At 36.2% G+C, this 25,743-nt stretch overlaps 1 protein-coding gene and 1 pseudogene across 1 annotated transcript in view; one reads left to right on the top strand and one right to left on the bottom strand.

Annotated features, from left to right (window-relative positions):
- TENM2 (teneurin transmembrane protein 2) overlaps positions 1-25,743 on the bottom strand; it is a 3,844,234-nt gene that overhangs the window by 1,845,430 nt on the left and 1,973,061 nt on the right. The window lies entirely within an intron of this gene.
- On the top strand, positions 18,978-19,113 carry LOC131756523 (U2 spliceosomal RNA; annotated as a pseudogene).

Raw genomic sequence — 25,743 nt, 5'->3', positions numbered from 1 at the left:
GGGAGGATTAAGAGTTTGGGATTAGTAGATTTAAACTCTTATATATGAGATAGATAAACAACAAATTCCTGCTGCATAGCACATGGAACTATATTCAATATTCTCTAATAAACAACTATGGAAAAGAATATGAAAAAGAATATATATATGTATAACTGAGTCACTTTTCTGTACAGCAGAAATTAACACAACATTGTAAATCAACTATACTTCAATAAAATTAAAAATAATAACTCATCTGGAAAAAATATAAAGTGCTGTGTGTCAATTATACTTCAATAAAACTGGGGGGAAAAAGAAAATGTGGAATAGGCATATAATGCAATAGTATTCAGCCTTCAAAAAGAAGGAAATTCTGCCATATGTTATCACTTGATGAAACTTGAGACCATTATGCTAAGTGAAATAAGTCACAAAAAAGACAACTTCTGAGGAGATCTTCAAGATGGTGGAAGAGTAAGACGTGGAGATCACCTTCCTCCCTACAAATACATCAGAAATACATCTACATGTAGAAATACTCCTACAGAACACCTACCGAACACTGGCAGAAGACCTCAGACTTCCCAATAGGCAAGAAACTCCCCATGTACCTGGGAAGGGCAAGTGAAAAAAGAAAAAAAACAGAGACAAAAGAATATGGATGGGACCTGCACCTTGGGGAGGGAGCCGTGAAGGAGGAAAGGTTTCCACACACTAGAAGCCCCTTGGTGGGTGGAGACTGTGGGTGGCAGAGGGGGGAAGCTTCAGAGCCACGGGGGAGAGCGCAGCCACAGGGGTGCAGAGGGCAAAGCAGAGAGATTCCCATATGGAGGATCCGTGCTGACCAGCACTCACCAGCCTGAGAGGCTTGTCTGCTCACCCACCAGGGTGGCTGAGGGCTGGGAGCTGAGGCTCAGGGTTCAGAGGTCAGATCCCAAGGAGAGGACTAGGGTTGGCTGCATGAACACAGCCTAAAAGAGGCGAGTGCACCACAGCTAGCCAGGAGGGAGTCTGGGGAAAAGTCTGGACCTGCGTAAGAGGCGACAGACCATTGTTTAAGGGTGTGCGAGGAGCGGGGATTCAGAACACCACGTAAACGAGCTCCAGAGATGGACACGATCCACGGCTATCAGCGCAGACATCAGAGACGGGCATGATATGCTAAGGCTGCTGCTTCAGCCACCAAGAAGCCTGTGTGCAAGCACAGGCCACTATCCACACCACCCCGCACCCTGGGAGCCTGTGCAGCCTGCCACTGCCAGGGTCCCATAATCAAGGCACAACTTCCCTGGGAGAACACACGGCATGCCTCAGGCTGCTGCAACATCACTCTGGCCTCTGCCACTGTAGGCTCACCCTGCATTCCATACCCGACCCTCCCCCCAGCCTGAGTGAGCCAGAGCCCCCTGATCAGCTGCTACTTTAACCCCTTCCTGTCTGAGCGAAGAGCAGATGCCCTCAGGCGACCTTTATGCAGAGGCAGGGCCAAACCCAAAGCTGAACCCTGGGAGCTGTGTGAACAAAGAAGAGAAAGGGAACTCTCTCCCAGCAGTCTCAGGAGCAGTGGATTAATTCTCCACAATCAAGTTGATGTACCCTGCATCTCTGGAATACCTGAATAGACAACGAATCATCCCAAAATTGAGGCGGTGGACTTTGGGAGCAATTGTAGACTTGGGGTATACTTTCTGCATCTAATTTGTTTCAGGCCTTATGTTTATCTTAGTTTAGTATTTCAAATTAATTACCATTGGTAGATTTGTTGATTGCTTTGGTTGTTCTCTTTCTTTTCTTTTAAAATCTAGATATATATTTTTTCCCCTTTACTCTTTTTGTGAGTGTGTATGTATATGCTTCTTTGTGTGATTTTACCTGTATAGCTTTTCTTTTAACATTTGTCCTAGGATTCTGTATGTCCGTTTTTTTTTCTTTGTTTGTTTGTGTTTTTTTTTAGAATAGTTGTTAGTACATGCTATCATTGGTGGATTTGCTTTTCTGATTTGATTGCTCTCTTCTTTCTTTTCTTTTTTAAATTACTTTTAAATTTTTAATATTTTTTTATCATAATAACTTTCTGTTTCTCTTTTTCTCTCTCTATCTCCTCTCTCTCTCTTCCCTCTTCCTCCCTCCCGCCCTCCCTCCTTCCCTTCCTTTCTCTTTCTCTCTCCTCCTTCCTTCCTTTCTTCCTTCCATCTTCCTTCCTTCCTTTCTTTCTTCTCCCTTTTCTTCTGAGCCGTGTTGCTGACAGGGTCTTCATGCTCCTGCCACGTGTCAGGCCTGTGCCTCTGAGGTGGGACAGCCGAGTTCAGGACATTGGTCCACCAGAGACCTCCTGGCTCCATGTAATATCAAAAGGCGAAAGCTCACCCAGAGATATCCATCTCAATGCTAAGACCCAGTTCCACTCAATGACCAGCAAGCTACAGTGCTGGACATCCTATGCCAAACAACTTGCAAGAAAGGAACACAACCTCACTCATTATCAGAGAGGCTGCCTAAAATCATAATGTCACAGACACCACAAAACACACCACTGGACATGGTCCCACACACCAGAAAGACAAGATCCAGCTTCATCCACCAGAACACAGGCACTAGTCCCCTCCACCAGGAAGCCTACACAACCCACTGAACAAACATTAGCCACTGGGGGCAAATACCAAAAACAATGGTAACTATGAACTGCAGCCTGTGAAATGGAGACCCCAAACACAGTAAGTTAAGCAAAATGAGAAGACAGAGAAATACACAGCAGATGAAGGAGCAAGGTAAAAACCCACCAGACCAAACAAATGAAGAGGAAATAGGCAGTCTACCTGAAAAAAGAATTCAGAGTAATGATAGTAAAGATGATCCAAAACCTTGGAAATAGAATGGAGAAAATACAAGAAACATTTAACAAGGACCTAGAAGAACTAAAGAGCAAACAATGATGAATAACACAATAAATGAAATTAAAAATTGTCTGGAAGGAATCAACAGCAGAATAACTGAGGCAGAAGAACAGATAAGATACCCAGAAGATAAAATAGTGGAAATAACTACTGCAGAGCAGAATAAAGAAAACAGAATGAAAAGAATTGAGGACAGTCTCAGAGACCACTGGGACTACATTAAAAGCACCAATATTTGAATTATAGGGGTCTCAGAAGAAGAAGAGAAAAAGAAAGGGACTGAGAAAATATTTGAAGAGATTATAGTTGAAAACTTCCCTAATATGGGAAAGGAAATAGTCAATCAAGTCAGGAAGCATGGAGAGTCCAATACAGGATAAATCCAAGGAGAAACAGGCCAAGACACATATTAATCAAACTGTCAAAAATTAAATACAAAGAAAACATATTAAAAGCAGCAAGGGAAAAACAACAAATAACATACAAGGGAATTCCCATAAGGTTAACAGCTGATCTTTCAGCAGAAACTCTGCAAGCCAGAAAGGAGTGGCAGGACATATTTAAAATGATGAAAGGGAAAAAATCTACAACCAAGATTACTCTACCCAGCAAGGATCTCATTCAGATTTGATGGAGAAATGAAAACCTTTACAGACAAACAAATGCTAAGAGAATTCAGCACCACCAAACCAGCTCTACAACAAATGCTAAAGGAACTTCTCTAGGCAGGAAACACAAGAGAAGGAAAAGACCTACAATAACAAACCCAAAACAATTAAGAAAATGGTAATAGGAACATACATATTGATAACTATCTTAAACACAAATGGATTAAATGCTCCAACCAAAAGACATAGACTGGCTGAATGGATACAAAAAGAAGACCCATATATATTTTGTCTACAAGAGACCCACTTCAGACCTAGGGACACATAAAGACTGAAAGTGAGGGGATGGAAAAAGATATTCCATGAAAATGGAAATCAAAAGAAAGCTGGAGTAGCAATTCTCACATCAGACAAAATGACTTTAAAATAAAGACTATTACAAGAGACAAATAAGGACACTACACAATGATCAAGGGATCGATCCAAGAAGAAGATATAACAATTGTAAATATATATGCACCCAACATAGGAGCACCTCAATATATAAGGCAAATACTAACAGCCTTAAAAGGGGAAATCAACAGTAACACAATTATAATGGGGGACTTTTAACACCCCAATTTCACCAATGGACAGAGCATCCCAAATGAAAATAAATAAGGAAACACAAGCTTTAAATGATACATTAAACAAGATGGACTTAATTGATATTTATAGGACATTCCATTGAAAAACAACAGAATATACTTTCTTCTCAAGTGCTCATGGAACATTCTCCAGGGTAGATCGTATCTTGGGTCACAGATCAAGCCTTCGTAAATCTAAGAAAATTGAAATCATATCAAGTATCTTTTCTGACCACAATGCTATGAGACTAGATATCAATTATAGGATAAATTCTGTAAAAAATACAAACACATGGAGGCTGAACAATACACTACTTAATAACTAAGAGAACACTGAAGAAATCAAAGAGGAAATTTTAAAATACTTAGAAACAAATGACAATGAAAACTCAGAGCTGGAGGAATCAAGTTCCCTAACTTCAGACTATACTACAAAGATAAAGTAATCAAGACAATAAGGTACTGGCACAAAAACAGAAATATAGATCAATGGAACAGGATAGAAAGCTCACAGATAAACCCATGCACATATGGTCACCTTATTTTTGATAAAGGAGGCAGGAATATACAATGGAGAAAAGATAGCCTCTTCAATAAGTGGTGCTGGGAAAACTGGACAGCTACATGTAAAAGAATGGAATTAGAACACTCCCTAACACCATACACAAAAATTAACTCAAAATGGATTAAGGACCTAAACATAAGGCCAGATACTATAAAACTCTTAGAGGAAAACATAGGCAGAACACTGTATGACATAAATCAGAGCAAGATCCTTTTTGACCCACCTCCTAGAGAAATGGAAATAAAAACAAAAATAAACAAATGGGACCTAATGAAACTTAGAAGCTTTTGAACAGCAAAGGAAACCATAAACAAGACGAAAAGACAATCCTTGGAATGGGAGAAAATATTTGCAAATGAAGCAACTGACAAAGGATTAATATCCAAAATTTACATGCAGCTCATGCAACTCAATATCAAAAAAACCCCACAAAACACGCAATCCAAAAGTGGGCAGAACACCTAAACAGACATTTCTCCAAAGAAGATATACAGATTGTCAACAAATACATGAAAGGATGTTCAACATCACTAATCATTAGAGACATGCAAACCAAAACTACAATCACCTCACACCAGTTAGAATGTCCATCATCAAAAAACGTATAAACAATAAATGCTGGAGAGGCTGTGGAAAAGAGGGAACCCTCTTGCACTGTTGGTGGGAATCTAAATTGATACAGCCACTATGGAGAACAGTATGGAGGTTCCTTAAAAACTAAAAATAGAACTAACATATTACCCAGCAATCCCATTACTGGGCATATACCCTGAGAAAACCATAATTCAAAAAGAGTCATGTACCACAATATTCATTGCAGCACTATTTACAATAGCCAGGACATGGAAGCAACCTAAGTGTCCATCAATAGATGAATGGATAAAGAAGATGTGGCACTTATATACAATGGAATATTACTCAGCCATAAAAAGAAATGGAACTGAGTTATTTGTAATGAGGTGGATAGACCTGGAGTCTGTCATACAGAGTGAAGTAAGTCAGGAGGAGAAAAACAAATACCATATGCTAACACATATATATGGAATCTAAGGGAAAAAATGTCATGAAGAGATTAGAGGTAGGACAGGAATAAAACACAGACCTACTAGAGCATGGACTTGAGGATATGGGGAGGGGGAAGGGTAAGCTGTGATGATGTGAGAGAGTGGCAGGGACATATACACACTACCAAATGTAAATTAGATAGCTAGTGGGAAGCTCCCTCATAGCACAGGGAGTTACCTCTGTTCTTTGTGACCACCTAGAGGGGTGGGATAGGGAGGGTGGGAGGGAGGGTGACGGAAGAGGGAAGAGATATGGGAACATATGTATATGTATAACTGATTCACTTTGTTGTAAAGGAGAAACTAACACACTATTGTAAAACAGTTACTCAAATAAAGATGTTTAAAAAAAAAAAAAAAGAGTCATGTACCACAATGTTCATTGAAGCTCTGTTTACAATAGCCAGGACATGGAAGCAACCTAAGTGTCCACTGACAGATGAATGGATAAAGAAGATGTGGCACATATATACAATGGAATATTACTCAGCCATAAAAAGAAATGAAACTGAGTTATTTGTAGTGAGGTGGATGGACCTAGAGTCTGTCATACAGAGTGAAGTAAGTCAGAAAGAGGAAAACAAATACCATATGCTAACATATATATATGGAATTTAAAATTTTTTAAAAGGCTTCTGAGAAACCTAGGGGCAGGACAGGAATAAAGATGCAGATGTAGAGAATGGACTTGAGGACATGGGGAGGGGGAAGGGTAAGCTGGGACGAAGTGAGAGAGTAGCATGGATATATATACACTACCACATGTAAAACAAATAGCTATTGGGAAGCAGTTGAATAGCATAGGGAGATCAGCTCAGTGCTTTGTGACCACCTAGAGTGGTGGGATAAGGAGGGTGGGAGGGAGACGCAAGAGGGAGGAAATATGGGGATATATGTATAGGTATAGCTGATTCAATTTGTTATAAAGCAGAAACTAACACATCATTGTAAAGCAATTATACTCTAATAAAGATGTTAAAAAAAAAGAAACTCAACAAAGACAAAATTTAGGTTTTTGAAATGTTTAATAAAATTGGTCACCCCTAATAAGACTAATTAAAAATAAGAGAGACAACACAACCGACAATATCAGGAATGAAAAAAAAATCATATAGACCCTATAGACATTAAAAAGATTATTTATGTCAATAAATTTGAATAGTGTGATAAAATAAACAAATTTCTTATAAAACCCAACTTCCATAACTGATGCAACAAGAAGTAGATTATCAAATTAACTCTTTAGCCATTAAAATTGTTTCTTTTATTTAGAAACTTTCAATAAGTTTAAAATATAGCCCACCTAAAAACTAGAAAGATCATACAATAATATATGGTACACACTGGGATGTGTGTGAAATTTTGTTATGGCAAAAGGGAACTTAATGTAGCAACTATGAAATTTATATATCCATATCTACACCTCTTTCTCCATCTTTCTCTCTCTCTCATTCCCTAGGTGAGTTATAGCACAAGCTTTATTTTATTTTCCTAGTCCAGGATGATAGAGTAAAAGGAAGGGACAGAGAAAATTAATATTCATTTGCTATGTATACTATACTAGGCAGTATGGTTTAAGTTTGGACTAGGAAGGCAAGTGATTTCTACAAGGAAATATACCATTTCCTTTTTTTCTTGAAATTTGTGATCCCATAAATCTACTTTGGCCTAACGTATGGGAAGACATCAAGGAATTTCTGGGATAGGTGGGAAACTTGTGAGCACCTGCTATACTTAAATCTCAATGAGATCCAATAATGTAGATGAGATTCTAGACCTGCCTAGTTAGGGTAAATGGAGGTTTTAGACCTAAGTCTACCTGATTCAAAAGCTTGTGTTCTCCACAAAAATCTATCTCCCAATTCTCAAAACTTTTCCATAACGTCACTATATCATGTCTAGCTTAGGCACTAATTTACTATTTGATTAAGGTTACTACCATAAATATATAACAAACAGCTCAGATATTGTATGTCGTTTACATGGACAGTGAAGTATTAACTTCTGTAGAAACAGAACTGCAGTGGAGACAAGGAGACTCACGTTTTTATGTACTCTTTATCATTTATAAATAAATCTCTCAGGCTATGTCTCCTCATTTATACTTAATCCACATTTCATCACTTTAGGAGAAGTTGAGAAGCCCTGAAGGGCATACTTCTTTTCATTTGGGAAATTGTAGTCTTAAAATAGTCAACAAATAAACACAATGACAACAAGAAGTTCAAAAATCACAAGAATTAATAAGCTCAAGGTCTTCTTTGGTTCAGGAATTATTATATAAAGAAACTGAGACTCATCAGTCTACAAAGACTTCATGAGTGTCTACTATGTGTAAGTGGTATATAATAATAGCAATAATAATAATGATGATGATGATGATGACAACAAAAATAGCTTATGCATACGGGCATATCTCAGAAATATTGCAGTTAAGTTCCAGACTATAGCAACAAAGCAAATATTGCAATAAAGCAAGTCACAGAAATTTGGGGGTTTTTCCCATGCATGTGAAAGTTATGCTACAATATACTGTAGTCTGTTAAGTGTGTAATAATGTTGTATCTAAAACAAATGTACCTACTTTAACTATACTGTAGTCTGCTAAGTGTGCAATAATGTTGTATCTAAAACAAATGTACCTACTTTAACTAAGAAATAATTTCTTGCTAAAAAATGTTAACAATCATCTGAACCTTCAGTGAGTTGCAATCTTTTTTGCTGGTGCTGTAGCACCAGCATAGTATACATAGCAAATGAATATTAATTTTGTCTTGCCTTGATATTGGTGACTGCTGATTAATCAGGGTTGTGGTTGCTAAGGCTGGGGTGGCTGTAACAATTTCTTAAAATAAGACAACAGTGAAGTTTGTCACATTGCTTGACTCTTCCTTTCATGAACAATTTCTCTGTAGCATGCAAAGCGATCTGACAGCATTTTACTTAGAGATCTTCTTTCAAAATTGAAGTCAGTACTCTCATACCCTGCTGGTGCTTTATCTACTAAGTTTATGTAAAGTTCTAAATCCTTTGTTGTCATTTCAACAATCTTCACAGCACCTTCACCAGTAGATTCCATCTCAAGAAACCACTTTCTTTCCTCATCTATAAGAAGCAACTCCTCACCTGTTAAAGTTTTATACTTATAACAAATATAATAATGATGAAAAAGTTTGAAATACTGTGAAAATTTCCAAATGTGACACAGAGACATGAAGTAAGCAAATGCTACCGGAAAAATGGTGTTGATAGAATGCTTGACTCAGGGTTGCCATAAACCTTCAATTTGTAGAAAAAAACAATATCTGCAAAGTGCAATGAAGTGAAGAGCAATAAAAAGAGGTATGCCTGTATATAGGTTAGGTTATTCACTGGTCTATGTTTTTACCTATATTAACTCATTTAATCATCACAACTATCTCATGGTATAGATAGTTTTTTACATTATCCCCATTTTATAGATGAGAAAACTGAGTCTCAAAAACATTAAGTAAGTTGCTCAAAATTACATTGTGAAAAGTGGCACAGATGGAAATCAAACTCAAGCTGTCAGGCTCCAGAGTAGGTGTTCTTAATCACAATGCTATATATTATACAAGACATTTTTTCTCTTCTAAAGAAACTTCAATAATTATAATAATATAAAAAATATAAGTAAACATAAAAAGTACATACTTATCACAATGATCTGGCACATGTTTTATGATACTGAAGAAGGAGATTAATATGGGTTAAAACTTTAAAGTGGCACCATAAAGGAAAAGTGCTTAAATTGGGGCACTAGAAATGAGTGGATAGGCAGAGGGTCAAAGTTCTGAACAGCTGAAATGTAGAGGTTTTAAAATATTCTAATTTCTATTTATTCTGCTTTACCTTGACCAAAGTTCAGATGACGGGCTGTCTATGTGTTTCAGGACAGGAAGTGAATAAAAATCACTCTTCTGTGAAAGAATGGATGCTTATAAAGGTGGAATTTCCTTTGTGTGTGTGTGTGTGTGGGGGGGTGGTTCTCCCCCTTGTGTGATTGAATCACTAATTTGGAGAAAAGTAGCTCAACTTGAGTTTCAGGGTAATAACTCTCCTGTCTCAAATACCTTGGCATTCAAATGTTGGGGTTCAAATAAATGCATGCAGCTTTCACTATCCAAAGGAAGCTTTTTTTCCCCTCAAGTGACCCCATTAAAGTGAAATGTTTACCACTTATGAGATACTTACTTCTTCACTCACTGGTAGTGGGTTTACCTAATGTATAACACGTAAAAAAAAGTGGGAAGGCTCCCACCCAATCCTCCCCACAAAAAGCATTTGTCCTCATCCAAGGATCTATAAAGCATCTTCATATCTTTTTCCTTCAGTGTCAAATGCAAATACTATAGGAGAAGCCTATACATTTAGTAACCGTCATTTAGTGAGAATAGTTTCACTAGGCCACTTTTCTCTGGACCACAGAGACAAGGAAACATAAGTATCCTGGGCTCAGTGCCAGGTCTGCTCCTGTATTGTAAGAATCAAACTAGCTAATAACTGTGAAAGTGTCTTGTATACCCTGAGGTCTATATCACTGATTGCTAACCTTTGGGGGCCATGAATTCCTTTGTGATTGTGATGAAAGCCACAAATTATTTATATGAGAAGAATGCACACTTTACATACTGCCATCACAAGAAGTACGGAATTTTGCTTATCATTTCAGGAGATTTGTGGACCTCCCATCCATAGCTAGAGGTTCCATAGACCCTAAGTTAAGAACCACAGGTCTATAATAATAGAAGAGACTATTATTTTGAAATATAGGGAGGAATCTTCTGAAAAGGCAGCACAGGCTGCAACTCTTTACTCAATTTACTCTTCTCCTTTTTTGGGGTACCTGATCACATGCCAATTTTCTTTTTATTATTCAAAAATAACTTTATAATTTTAAAAATTACTGCAATTAAATTACTGAATTTAATTTTAAATTTATTATCAATATTTAGTATCAATATTACTTTCAATGTTAATGTATTAAATTCCTCAATTGAATGTTGACTGGTGTTTAATTTTGATTCCTGTTATCATCATACTGCCACCAAATCAGTTGCAAGCATTTTTAAATAAACATCCCGATTTAGAGGCTTGAATTAGTTGATTTAACATTTCAATGAATCTAACGTTATTTTCCATTCTTATCTGGAAAATATTTTTATTGATGACTTAAAAACAAAACCCTATGAGTTTAAATCTGCATGAAAACAGGTCATATTTTTAACTGTTTCTCTTCCCTTCTCTCTTTCCTAGCCCTACACACACCCACCCTGATACCCTGTCCCTCTCTTTCCAGTACACTGACTTTTTAAAGCATTAATGGAATCAGATACTTCCTGTGCTGACAGAATATATGTTTTGATAGCTTTCTGAATGTAATTTGAGAACTCTCCTAAGAATTCTCAGTAGATATTTTTGAACTTCATCTCCTACTAGATTCCTGTTTAAAACAACCAACCGATCTACCTAGCTTTGTTGTTGGTCTAGTTTAAGATTGCTTTCATAAACCTTTGCCCTTTTCTCCACTATAGCATTTTGATTTTCCTTGAAACTCAGAGTCAAAGAGTTATAGACTACTGGCTAAATACTTTGAAATAACAATAAAATTGTCATACCAGTACAATACAACTTCCCCAAGCTATAGGTGGACTGAAAAATCTAACTGAAGAAAATAAAATCATAAAATAAAATATAAGAGTCTTTAAAATGGTCTTTGAGGCAGGGAGAGATTACCTTTCTAAACTTGAAGTCTAAGTTATATTGTTAATTTTGAAAAGCAAGTTGTATAACCTCATTAAAATAATATACACATTTAAATAGGTATAAGAAAAGGTATGGGGAGAATAATGCCAAACTCTTAGGAGTTAAGAGCAGGGTTGGCAAGGGTCACAACAGACCGTTTATAATGTATGTGATACATTCCTATATTGTTTGAATTTGTTGCAAGAGTATTAATAACACTTGTAATTAGTAAAAGCTGGTAACAGGGACTTCCCTGGCAGTCCAGTGGTTCAGACTCTGTTCTTCCACTGCAGGGTACATGGGTTCCATCCCTGGTCGGGGAACTAAGATCCCACATGCCACACAGTGTGGCCAAAAATAATTAATTAATTTTTAAAAAGCTGGTAACAGTAACAATGGAGTAGAGGTTTTTCCTTTTTTATTATGACAACTTTTGTTCAATTTTAAAAGTAATAAAAAAAATCCAAATATCTTTTAAAATTTCAACCCAGTGCTTCTCATGTTTGTACATGAAAGTGAGCAGCTGCCTTGCCTTTATGAGATTATGAAATGAATATAAGTATATTGCAATATATATATATATATATAATATTATATGTGTATATAAAATGGGACCCAGTGAGATATCTTTGAGCTAGAAAGAGAGTCATATGTTACAGGCCGTCAACTACACACACAATATTTTCAGGGATGGCACCAACACTGTATGTGCAAGACAGCATTATGGACCGTGTGATTTAAGAAATCCAAAGTAGCCTCAAAAAGAAACAAAAGGAACTTTAGTAAAATCCCAGGATTTTAAATGAAGAATTTTAATGACACTGACATGATGTCATTGTAAAACATGTTTTAAAGAATTAAAGATTTCTGATTCTAGATATACGTTGTTATATATCTAAATGTTACCTGTGCTGTCAAAGAGCATAGACATAAATCAAATGAAGTGGTGTATGTTAAAAACCTAAAAAAGAATAAAACCCGATAAAATATTTTTTATTTCATTCTTTTTGATCCATTACATTTTTAATAATCTAAATTTGTTGATCACTGATGGCCTGAACTCAATTTGTCCACAATATTGAGAATAGATTGGCTGGTAAATATCTTTATATAACTCAACCCCAAAATGTCTGTCCAACATTCAAATTGATGAATGTGGCATTCAGGCAAATGCTACCAGCCCTTGGGGAAGAGCACATGTTGGTTTCTGATGCAACGCTGAAAAACTGGAATATGCTATGTCCAAGTCATAAGCCTTTTGGCAGTGTCAATTTCACAAAATATTGGCTTGGGAAAATCATTCAAGTTCTTTTTCCATAGACAAACTCATGAACTAACTAAAGCCTCCAATTGTTCACTCCCACTGAAAATGCTAGCTAGCTAGCTACCTAGTTAACTCTGTATCTTTTGAGATTTAACCACACCTAGAAAACCTTGTACATGAACTGCCAGAATTATATAGAACAGCTGTTTTCAAATACCCACTCTCTTAAGGTTTCAAACCAGCAACTTACAGACCGCCATTTGTTTTGGATAAGCTCTAGGCAAAATAATCACTCAGCCAACATCCTGATCTGATATTGATAAAGAGCCACAGTTGTGGTGGTAGTAGTGGGAGAATTTGAGTAGTTGGAAGTTTGGACCCAAATACATGTTTGTGATTCTGTAGGCTAATTGAGAGCATCAAAGACATTCTCAATATTTTGGCCAATGCCAAGAAGAAAATGTACAGAACACCTGAGAGAATTTCTGACTCAATATCCTTGATGGGTACAAAACGACTAGGGACTGGTTGGAACTTCAGAGAAGAGTATAAATGAGATTGGTCTGTTCCTTTGGGCAAGCATGGATTCTGGATGAACTGTGTATGTACTCAGTGGTCAAAAATAAACACTGAAGTCCCTACTAATTTGTTTGACCATACAAATTCATGTTCTTTGTCCTCCAAAGTGGGTGAAATACCGAATTTACTAATAATTTACTGTTAGAAATATCTGTGGGATGGGAAACATGTAATCTTGTTATAGATAATGTAACTAATATGTAACATGTAGTAGATACAGGTAAGTTTAAATTTTCAACCCTTTTTTCTGGCTGTAAAATGTCAGTTGGACCCATTTTGGTGCTTTTTATTACTGCATCAAAACCGACAGTGAATTTGTAGCTGCCATAAATACTTAATGTAAGAGCTCATTGTGTAATAAAGTGTCAGAACACTGTTTTTAAACACGTTTTTAAAGCAACATTTTCCAGCTTACGTTTTTTCCCACTATGTACTATAAAAATTACAGATTTTCAATGTCACACTCGTAAGAAGCTCATAATCATTCCTGGGAAAGCCTAGTATGGTGAGAATTAAATGGTTCCTCTTCAGCCTTTTTCTAAACCCTGCTTTTTGTTCCCCTGTCTGTGAGGCCACTTCTACCTTCCTCAAAGGAGAAAACTACAACCTCAGATGAACATGATGTATTCAGAGATTAATTTGGGTGCTTTGATCCTCAATTGATTTACACTTTAATCATGAAAATGAATACAAAAAGACATAGAAAGATGTGGATCTCTCCTATTTTATCTCAGATTACTTTACATATCGTAAAATAACTTTATTACTTATTTACCATCCAAAATACCCAAACTCTTTGTTTGTAAATTAAAAGACAGTATTTCTCTTTCCACCTTGGTTGAGTTAGAATTTTATTTTCATCTGAAATCTCTCCTTCTATCATCCTACCAACATTCTTATTCTCTTACAGTTAAAAGAATTACATCTTTTCATCTGATGCCTGCTTGCTTGTCAATACAACCTTGAGTACACCTTGAGATTTTTTTCATATTTTTCTAATTATTTCCCATCTTGAATTAACTGGCAGTGCTGTGACCAGAGCTTTCTAGCAACTGAACTGCAGTTCTAGGGGGAAGAAAGAAACTCCGCTGCCAGTGGCCTGCCTCAGCCACTCTTAGTCTAGCACAAACTTGTCAATCTCAAACTGAGAAGTATCACAAAATTTACCCTGAGCCTCTGTAGTCATCTGTGATGGGCAATGTTCTATAAACATGGGAACAGCAGACTTCTCTCCACTTTTTAAGATCTACCTAGACGGAGTCAAGCAATTGTTTCTGTAACAAACACAGACTGTTTCATAACTTCCTCCAGTACTGGCAGAGGAGAAAACGTCCTTCTTGTGGAATGATTCCCCCTCTGTTTGAAAATTATTATGTATGAGTCTTAAGGCACAAGAGAAGGAATTTTGTCTGTTATTGCTCACCACCACCTCCCCAGGAATTTGGCACAAGGCTGACCACTTAGGTGGCACTCCGTAAACATCTGTTGAATATGTGAATTGTTTAATTTGAAAATTTGAATAAGTGAGTAAAATAAAGTATGTTCACATTAGTTTTTTGTTTGTTTTATGTCCAAGAAGTTTGACTTAAGATTTGTAAGTTCCTACATTAGTATGATCTTTGCAATGACAAAAATTTGTCTCAGGATCCAGTTTAAAGGTGATCTTCAGAATGGCCTGGACCTTTGACTCCAGAAAAATGGCTCAATTCCAAAGAGGTTAGGAATAGTTTTTTTTGACTTGAGTCTCTTTTTTCGCCTGACTCGGAATATGAAGTTTCATTTTTTCTCCAACTCAAGAGCAGGGTGTCATAAAATGTATAAAAGTATTATGGAGAGGACTGAGCAACCAATTAACATCTTTGATTGTAAATGTAACAAAAAAAATTCACATCTTACAACATAATGATTTTCACAAGAGACAAAAATCCTTTGAAATGACTGGCATCAAGACAAACGCCAATAACTTTTGAGCTACTCTTGGTAAACATGGAAATAAGTTGGTGATTCATTTTTATTCAGAGGAAAGCATTCGATTTTTTTTTTTAAAGCCCAAAGGAAAGTGCCAACTACAAAATGCCAAAGAGATTAAAAGGAAGTGCAGACATTCATGAGAAGCCTTTAAAAAAGTTACTTTTACATTCCAACCAATTTTCTCTTTTTTGGGCCACATGGCATGTATCTGTTTAATATGCATGAAGTTGGCACTAATGTTTTTTCCCTACTAGCTAGTGACAACCTAAGCATTTGGAATACACAGCATTTTTTGTGTGTGTTCTAAGGTATGATGATTTATCACTCATTTAATTATTAGAATGTTTTCTAACTGTAGAAGTTGAAGATTTATATAACCCTAGTATCTCTAGCCACACTAATCACTGCCTAAAGTTTGTCATTTATAATTTCTTACAGTGATGCCAGTGAAAACCACAATGTATTAGAGACTAAACATGGAGAGACCAAAATACTTAAAATCCCATCAGCTGCTTTAACCATAGCTTCCATTAGTTTTTATCTGGCTTCTTTCAGATGCTGAGTATATGAATGAGTGCATATTTAATATGAACATTAATAATTTTACTTATTTTTTTGAAAATTTAAATCTTTTTATAGATTTACGATACAAGATAATAAATCCTACCTCAGGAATCAATCCTAGATTTACTTTTGCTTCTCTTAAGCTAGTTTTACTCTATAATTTTATGTCCTTTGACATTTAATGTGTTGACATTGCTGAATTCCTTTTATTTGAAGCACCTTTGGGTTGATTCATTGTTCAGTTCACAAAATTATATTTAGGGAGTTAAAGTATTAAACATGATCAGAAAAAGAATATTAGCTGTTGAGAATTAAATCCTCCAAACTTTCCACTCTGGAGTACTAAATAGATAAAATTCAAAGGAAAGTGAAGGCAGGTTGACAACAGTGTTCTAAATTCTTATTTTCTATTTGGTTATAAATGGTATGTCATCTAGTGTGCAAAATTATTCTACCTGAAGACTCGGCAACACAAACTAAAAGAGAAAAGGAAAGGCATGGTGGTAAATGGAAGGAAATTTCTCAGCACAGAGATTCTGGGGAACACGGGAAGGAAATCTTTATGTCACAATATTAGCACTAGTCAATAAGACTCCTGTTCTAGCACCAAGTGTGCAAAAGACATCCTAGTAGATTACTCCATTCCATAGCGATATAAAAAGTAGACAAATTGCCTTGCATTAAACATTAAGTGTTTTTACATTTTGGGTGATCACAGAACCTCTGTAACCACTCATTTCTCATTCTGTGGGGTTCATACATGATTGCATGCTTCTTCTTACAGAGACAAAGGCTATGTTTTCCCTAGCATGTATATATTTTAAACAAAAAACCTTTACTAAAAGCTTTAAGCATGATAAAAAGAAGGCAACTTTTACATTTTGATTTTTCAAGTTGTTATGCTTTCAAGATGGAAAACCTAATACCAAGATAAGTAGTTTGTAGACATAAAATTATATGACTATTATTATTTATTATTATATTATTATTATTATTTGCTCACTCATTTTTCCCATTTATTCAACAAACATTAAGCACTAAGTAGCACTGATCTGGGTACCAGAGATATAACAGAGAACAAAACAGATAAATCCAGACAATAAATAAACAAATAAATGTATTATAGATCAGATGGTTGTAAGTGAAATAAGGAAAACTAAGTAAGTGATAAAGAAGGAGTGGTAGTCTTATTATAGAAAGAAAGTGAAGAAAGATTCAGAAGGTTTAGTTGAGTGAGAAAGCAAGTTGCAGAGCTACATAAAGGGTAAAGTTCACCAGGCAGGAGGAACAGTGAAGACCCTTGGACACAGCTGTCCTACTCCTAGGTATCTAATACAGGTGATATACTTGTATTTGCATGTATTTTAATTGCAACATAAAGAAGTAATGTTGACAACAACCTAAATCTCCATCAACATAAGGATGTTTAAATTATGACTCATCTACCCTATTAAAAACTCAGCAGCACTTAAAAAAATTAGTAAATCTATATGAACTAGCATGGAAAGATCTCTAAAAACAATGCTTTGTGAAATAAAATCAGTTACGGGGCTTCCCTGGTGGCACAGCGGTTGAGAGTCCACCTGCCGATGCAGGGGACACGGGTTCGTGCCCCGGTCCGGGAAGATCCCACGTGCCGCGGAGTGGCTGGGCCCGTGAGCCATGGCCGCTGAGCCTGCCCGTCCCGAGCCTGTGCTCCGCAACGGGAGAGGCCACGGCAGTGAGAGGCCCGCGTACCACAAAAAAAAAAAAAAAAAAAAAATCAGTTACGGACAAATGTTTAGAATTTTATTTTATTCATATGAAAAATTTATAAAGATATAAGTAGAAAATACAAAAACACACTTAATATATGTATGTATACTATACATGTATAGTCAAACAAGTCTTGGATATTTACAAATTTGATAAAAGTTATCTCTGTGGATGAGTTGGGGAGCAAACTTGCTTTATTTACTTTTTTAGTCTTTTAAAAAATTTTTTTATTGGGGTATAATTGATTTGCAATGTTGGGTTAGTTTCAGGTGTACAGCAAAGTGAATCTGTTATACAAATACACATATCCACTCTTTTTTAGATTCTTTTCCCATATAGGCCATTACAGAGTATTGAATAGAGTTCCCTGTACTATACAGTAGGCCCTTATTAGTTATCTGTTTTATATACAGTATGTGTCAATCTCAATCTTCCAATGTATCCCTTCCTCTCCTTACCCCCTGGTAACCATACATTTATTTTCTACATCTGTAATTCTATTTCAGTTTTGTAGATAAGTTCATTTGTAGATTTTTTTTAGATTCCACATATAAGCAATATCATATGTATTTCTCTTTCTCTGTCTGACTTACTTTACTCAGTATGAGAATATAAAAAAGAACAAAATAATGCGATTTGCAGCAACATGGATGTACCTAGAGACTTTTGCTTTTTTTTTTCTGTTTTTCTGAAGCTTGCAATATAGTAAAAAAAAAAAAAAATCCATTTATTAATTTTCATGAAAAATAATGAAAAGCAAAAAAGACCCTGCATAAAAATATGTAACTGATGACATTCCTTATGTTGAACTGCTTGATTAAGACAAAGTATTTTTTTTAATGTTTAAACAAATACATATTAATTATACTTACCATATAAATATTCTTACCAACATATGGGTGATTAAACAAAACATTAAAAAAGAAACATCATTCTGAACATCCACAGTACCTTTAATGTGAAAGGGCTTGAAACTTTTAAAGGTAATGAACAACTACACAAAGAGAACAACTACACATATTTTAGAATTTAAAGGTGAGGAATTTTACCACTTGATTAAAATATTTTCAATTTTCTAATATCTAAAGAATGTTGAACATTTTAATCTTAGGTCTACTATACAATTAGCTACTGGCATTACTAACTGTTGGCACTGATACAGAGAACCCAAATAGTAATAAAGAGCAGAAAGAAAAATGTGGAACAGTTAAATCATGTAAAACAAATGCAAGTCTGGTTTAAGCCTGTTTGCTTGTGCCTTTAACTTCAGGGTCAGAAGATCTGATTAGTACTTTAGTAAATGTATAATTTCTCTACACTGTCAGTAGTTAGAATCTTTATCGCTTCTCGGCCTTTTGGCTAAGATCAAGTGTAGTTAGAATTTTTAATTTTCTTTTCATAATAAACTGTATCCACCTGGGGCTAACCAAACATTCAAGGAATCTTTGAAATTTGTCTAGAAATTGCTCCTGTTTTGAGTCTTTAAAAAGCTGTAACTGCCAAGTTTTACCTGTTTTTATAAACGGCTTGACCTCGGTGAATTAATACATATGTAGTACAAGATTAAAAGAGCTACTGTTCTTTCATAAAATATGAATTTTTTATTGGGCAAGAGTGTCCCAATACCACTCTAAAGTAAATACAACAGCTAAAGTTCATTTTACTTAAACATCTTAGAGAGGCTAGTTGCTGGAGACCCTAAACAAAATGAATGATTGGGATCTTTGCAAAGCAATGTATAAATAATTTCTCTCAAGCATTCTGTCTTATTATTCTATTAGTGCAGTGTGGTTTCGTGCAGATTTGATTTGCATTCAGCCCATAGGCATTCTTGTGTTCGGTATTCCAATCAGCTATAATTCAGCCAGCATTATGACAGTTTAAGAACCAGCTTTAGAGCTTAATAGGCAGGCTAGTGTTTCAGTTCCACACGTCAGTAAAAGCTGGTACCCTAATCCACGATGGACCCACTCAAGTGAATTGTTAAGACTCCAGTACACCAAGCAGGTGGCTGTGCTCTTAATTAAGCAGGAACATCCTCCCCAAGGGGCTGGATAAATTACATCAGGCTGTCTCTTAAACTGCAGCCACTTTTTTGTTGTTGTTTCCACTGGAGGCTGATTGAGTCTCTGATCATAGGGGAGGGTACACTTCTAGCTCTCAGGAATTTCTGAGAAGTGAGCTGTTCTCAGTTCTGTGCCTTCTGAGCTCCATTGAGAATTGTGTGTGTCTTTACACACACATGTGTATGTGTGTACTCTTTCAGTGAAAAATGCCAGAAACGGATGGCAGGGCACACTGGAAACGCCTGTCATATTTTTAGCCTCTATCACACACAGTAATCTATACACAAATAGTTCTAGAATATCATTTTGTGATGTGAAAGAGGATCATGAGACTTGTATGTCAGAGAGGCTGAGGTTAAAAAGTTATAAAAACCACAATGAAACCGAAAGCTATGAGAGGTTTGAAACTCATAGCCTGGCGTAGCCACTTGTGGCTTTTAAGTGACGTGTGGGTGGTTTGCCATAGACTGGAGATTTCCAAGAGTTAGAGATCTTAGAAAACACAGAAGAAAAGAAGGAGAAGAGGAAGAGGAAGAGGGAAGAACAAAGAAGAAAAGAGTCAGGGAGAAGCAGTAGCAGCAAAGGCCTTCAGCTACTGCGGCTCCTTCTTTGGAATACACTTCTCTTGCTTGTCTCCTGAGTTTGACTGGCAAGTTCATCAGGATGAGAGGAAAATCACCTGAGAAATTAAGGCATTGGTTTCCTTATTGATCATAGTGACAGATGGAACTGACTATGGCTTTTGCTTGTGGATTAGTTTGGCAAGACTTCTCTGGGTCAATTTCATCTCAGTATTTGCAGTTAAACGTCAAATGCAATAGGAAAAAAGAAATTGCAAGTAGGCATGCAGATGGATTGACCACCGTATTATTTTTCCACTTTAATAAATTATTTGAAAATGATGCTCTCAAGAATCATAAGCTAAGGGACTGCAGTGTATGTTTTGGAATGATATATTAGAGAAAGGAAAAGAAAAATATATGAACACATGCTGGAAGGAAGCTTTGCATAACTTCACAAACCAAACTATATTCTCATGCTGTTTGTACAAGGTGACATGAGATACACAGGAAAGATTTGGCTCCCAGTGGCTAAAACTCACGTCAGCCCCAGCAGAATAGTTCATGTCCAGGCTGGACCTAGGCTCAGCTATGTACAAGTGACAAAGATTTTACTAGAATAATTCATAAAAAGCAAAAGAGAAAACTTCTAGCGTCATCACTGACATAAAGTCTACACAGTATGTGGCACAAACAGTGAGACAAATTCAATTTTGCTTTTGCCATTCATCATGTTAGAATACCCAGGAAAATATGCTATTTTCTTTACAAAAGTATTTCTCAGTTTTGACATGGGCTTTTTTACATTGGCTTAGAAAATATATACACATAGAAAAAAACCCCACATTCCCCCCCTCCTCTACACATTATAAAGCATTCTATAAATATGTTTGCAGGAATAAACTCATTGGATATTCAATATCCTGTCAGATGCACGGATCCGGCATCCTTTATAAGAAACAGCCTGATTGGCTAAGGTTTTTGATGCAATCAAAACCGTGGTCTCCATACTGAAAATTGTTTGATAAATGTGTGTTTTCCCATATTGCTTAAAAGGAAACCTATTATGTGGGCAGCTGCCTTTTGATATTAATGCCAAAGTGAAGCTTTATATTACAAAGTAAAATGAAGCCAGCTTTTAATATTAGGCTGAAAAGTATTGTTATGCAGCTGAAGGGGTGACATTTGACTCGAGCAAGAAAGCTGATTTATATAATAAAATGCAGAGAGACAGCCTTTAAAAATGCTAACACCCTCTTTTTTCTTAGTGAGGAAAACTAGAAAAGAATAATATGTGTAGTTATAAAAAGTACTCCCACAGAAAAAAAAACCCTGCAAGAAGTCATCCCAGTATATGCTTAAACTTTCCTTAAAGTTGGGTAAGAAGGCCAAATCCACAGGTGGAAGAGGCATATTCCATCAAGGAGCTTGGGGCAAGACCCACCTCCATTATTTAGTGCAAGTACCAGAGAAATCCAGGCAAATGGGTCAAAATGCTTGGGGTCATCTCACTTGGTGATCGGGTTGCCTTGCTAGAAACACAGGACACATGCTTGTCTAGGTTAGGATGGATCTTAGCTGAGGGGGAATTTGCTGATATCCAAATGGAATTTTAATGTGTGCAGAGGCAAGGAAGAACTTGGTGGGAGAGGAAGCAGGCTCACTCTGCAGTATGTCAGGATCTGCTCTGCACTGATCCACCTTTCCATCAAAATCTCATATCTGACTGTCAAATAATATGTGCAGTGGTCAGGTCCTATACAACGATGCCAAAGATAATGTTTTGACAGTTTATCTCAGTGTGCTTTTTCACTGCCCAGTCCAGAAAAGAGGTTTGTCATGTGCGGCCATGGTTCTATTGAACAGGGCTGCCTGACTATTGTAAAGATGGGCTATCACTAGGAAAAGCTCATTGTGAAAGGAAAGGAAATGAAAGTGACTTTTAATATTCTAAAGTAAAAGGTACAGTGCTGATAATGGATTTTTAAAATGTATTCAAGTCAATTTAAATATCGTGTTCTCTTAAATATACAATTGTCACACATATGCTATTGAGAATCCTCTAAATTGAAGCAAACGTGGATAAAATGAGAGCCATTTGAATTTGCATTGCTTATCAAACAGAGTGAGATAAGCACGATTGCTTTCAACATTTTACAGTAGAAAAATGTTTATCTCTGGCTTCATAACTTCGTTTCCCTAAGACTAGCAACAAATAGTGCCAAATTCTACTCTAAGATTGCTTTGTACACAATTTCAAGAGAGAAGACAAAGCCAAAGATCAAAGCTTGAAGCCTTCAAGGAATGTATTAAAATATACTATAAACTATTGATTTATAGAATATGCAGGATTAAAACTCCGAAGCAGAGCTTCTGCTCCTTGCTTTACAATGTTCTAAGCGTTCTCAGTGGCTTAGTACTTATTTGATTTTACAACTTTGAGTTCCCCCCAAATTCCTGACCATTATTACTGCCAGTTGCTAAAGTCATAACACTGCCATGAGAGATCACCCATATGTATGTCAAAATCCAGTTACAATACTTTTTTCCTGCCACAGCGACCTATAATCTTTGAATGTTCCCTAATTCAGATGACATGAGAGGGAATCAGGGCCATAAAAGCTTTTTCTGCCAAATGCCTGTGTCTCTTGGTATTTATAATCTTTGAAGAAAGAGATATGTATGAAAATGGGGAAACTGACTAGTGAATCCAATTCTGATACATGTCTTATTTTATCACAGTGTCATCTCTTGGCTTTGGGTGGACTTCCTGTCCATGCAAAGAATCCGATATCCCTCAAGAGACATAATTATTAAATGAGATCATATGTAAAATGCTTAACACCTAGTAATTATTAACACAGCAGAGTATAGCTACTTTTCTTTGCAATTAAGGGATAGTCTATGCTATTTGAATTTCCTGTATGTGAAGGTCCTGGCATGATTCTTCCAGGAGGATATAAAAGGAGCTGTTTTTGTTGTTGCTGTTTTTAAATTTAATTTTGTACATGTTTAAGGAAAATACTTTTTCTACCACATCCACTGTAGAGCGATGAGAAGATGTCAAATCTTGTGAAGCATTCCTGAACTCAAGCCACTAACTTCACTTGTGAGGTGGAGTCTGTTTCCATTTCTCATATTTCCATCTCAAATGCACATAACCTGCAGAGCTTGAAATGTTTGGTCTGTTCTCAGACATTCAAATGCAGTTTTCTGTTTAGTGATCAACTTGTTGCCCTTGAGAGTTTAGAAACAACACATAGTTTGTTTTCTTAATTCTGGAATTAGTCTCTTCCCATCCCCCAACCACTCTGATTCAATTTCAACTTTATCTGCCTCAGGTTTTATTTCCATGACATCTGTAAGTTCTCAGGGTCCAAATATTATACATGAACATATATTAAATGCTCAAAGACATAAAACTTAGCAAAAATGATTAATAAGTACTTAAGAAAAGTCATTGTTATTTGAAATCAAAGCAACCAATAGATTGGAAAATGCTCAGCATTAGACAGTCAGGTCAGTTAAGTTCTGCTTTAGGTTCTGCCAATAACTAGTTCTTGGCTTTTGTCCTCACCTGTAAAATGAGGCATTTGGGTGATATTCTCAAAGATCATGTGCTAGAATTCCATGATTCTGAGACATGCCATGCTCTGTTTTGTACCAATGGCCATATTTTTGTGTGCACATCAAAAACATATAACTTTTGTGATAAAAGCTCTTTCTGCAAAAACCTAGGATTCTGTTTTACCCAGATGCCAGCTGGGTTTATCTTCTCAATCATATGCATAGATAAGATATACTTTTTGGGGAAAATCCAATTTCTCCAGATTTCTCCATATTCTTAGAGGATCAGCATTCTTAACTCCCTCAATACCAGTTCCCCTCTCTAAGTTCAGTTTATGGGTCACCCCAATGTCATGCACATGTTGCCTTAACTCTAGGACCTTGGTGCGGACACAATTGTCTTCTGAACTGCCAAGAAAAACAACAATCTTTGCACAAGATTTCTCTATATGGCAGCTTCACAGAGGGTTTAAGTAAGATGGTGGAAATGTTAACATTATAGCAAGAAAAATAACTGGAAATCATATACAGAAAGCTACTTTAAAAAATGTCTTTATAAAATTACCATATGATCCAGCAATGCCACTACTGGGTGTTTATCAAAAGAAAATAAGTACGCTAACTCAAAAAGACATATGTACTCCCATGTTCATTGCAGCATTGTTTACAGTAGTCAGGATATGAAATCAACCTAACTGCCCATCAATGAATGGAGAAAGAAAATGTGGTATATATTATACACAACTTAATAGTACTCAGTCACAAAAAATGAGGTAATTCTACCATTTGTGACAACATGGATGGACCTTGAAGGCATTATGCTAAGTGAAATAAATCAGAGAAAGAAAAATACTGTACAATCTCATTTATATGTGGAATCTGAAAAAACACAACACAACCTCCAAAACACCAGACTCATAGAAAGAGATAAGATTTGTTGTTACCAGAGGCAGGGGAACAGGGGGATGGGAAACTGAAGTAAGGTGGTCAAAATATACAAACTTCCACTTATATAAATAAGTACTAGGATCGCAATGTACAACATGATGACTATAGTTAAAACTATTGAATGATCTATGTATAAGAAAGCTAAGGGACTAGATCCTAAGAGTTCTCATCACAAGGAGAATTTTTTTTCTTTTTATTGTGTCCACATGAGATGAAATTTAACTAACTATAATGGTAATCCCTTTAAAATATATGTAAATCAAACCACCATGCTGTACACCTTAAACTTATACAGTGATGTATGTCTCTGATTTCTCAGTAAAAGTGGGGAAAAAAAGCAAGCTCATAGATACAGAGAAGAGACTGTTGGTTGCTAGACACAGGGGGTGGGGGTGTGGGGCAAATGGGTGAAGGGATGATACATTAAACAAGATGGACTTAAATGATATTTATAGGACATTCCATCCAAAAACAGCAGATTACACTTTATTCTCAAGTGCTCATGGAACATTCTGCAGGATAGATCATATCTTGGGTCACAAATCAAGCCTAGGTAAATTTAAGAAAATTGAAATTGTATCAAGTATCTTATCTGACCACAATAATATGAGACTAGATATCAATTACAGGAAAAATGTGTAAAAAATACAAACACATGGATGCTAAACAATACACTATTTAATAACCAAGAGATCACTGAAAAAATCAAAGAGGAAATAAAAAAATACCTAGAAACAAATTACAATGAAAACACGACGACCCGAAACTTATGGGATGAAGCAAAAGCAGTTCTAAGAGGGAAGTTTATAGCAATACAATCCTACCTTAAGAAACAAGAAACATCGCAAATAAACAACCTAATCTTACACCTAAAGCAATTAGAGAAAGAAGAACAACAACAACAACAAAAAAGCCCAAAGTTAGCAGAAGGAAAGAAATCATAAAGATCAGATCAGAAATAAAT

This window comes from Kogia breviceps, chromosome 4 (genome assembly GCF_026419965.1).
Source record: "Kogia breviceps isolate mKogBre1 chromosome 4, mKogBre1 haplotype 1, whole genome shotgun sequence".
NCBI lineage: Eukaryota > Metazoa > Chordata > Mammalia > Artiodactyla > Physeteridae > Kogia > Kogia breviceps.
This window is presented reverse-complemented; position numbering and strand designations above follow the sequence as displayed.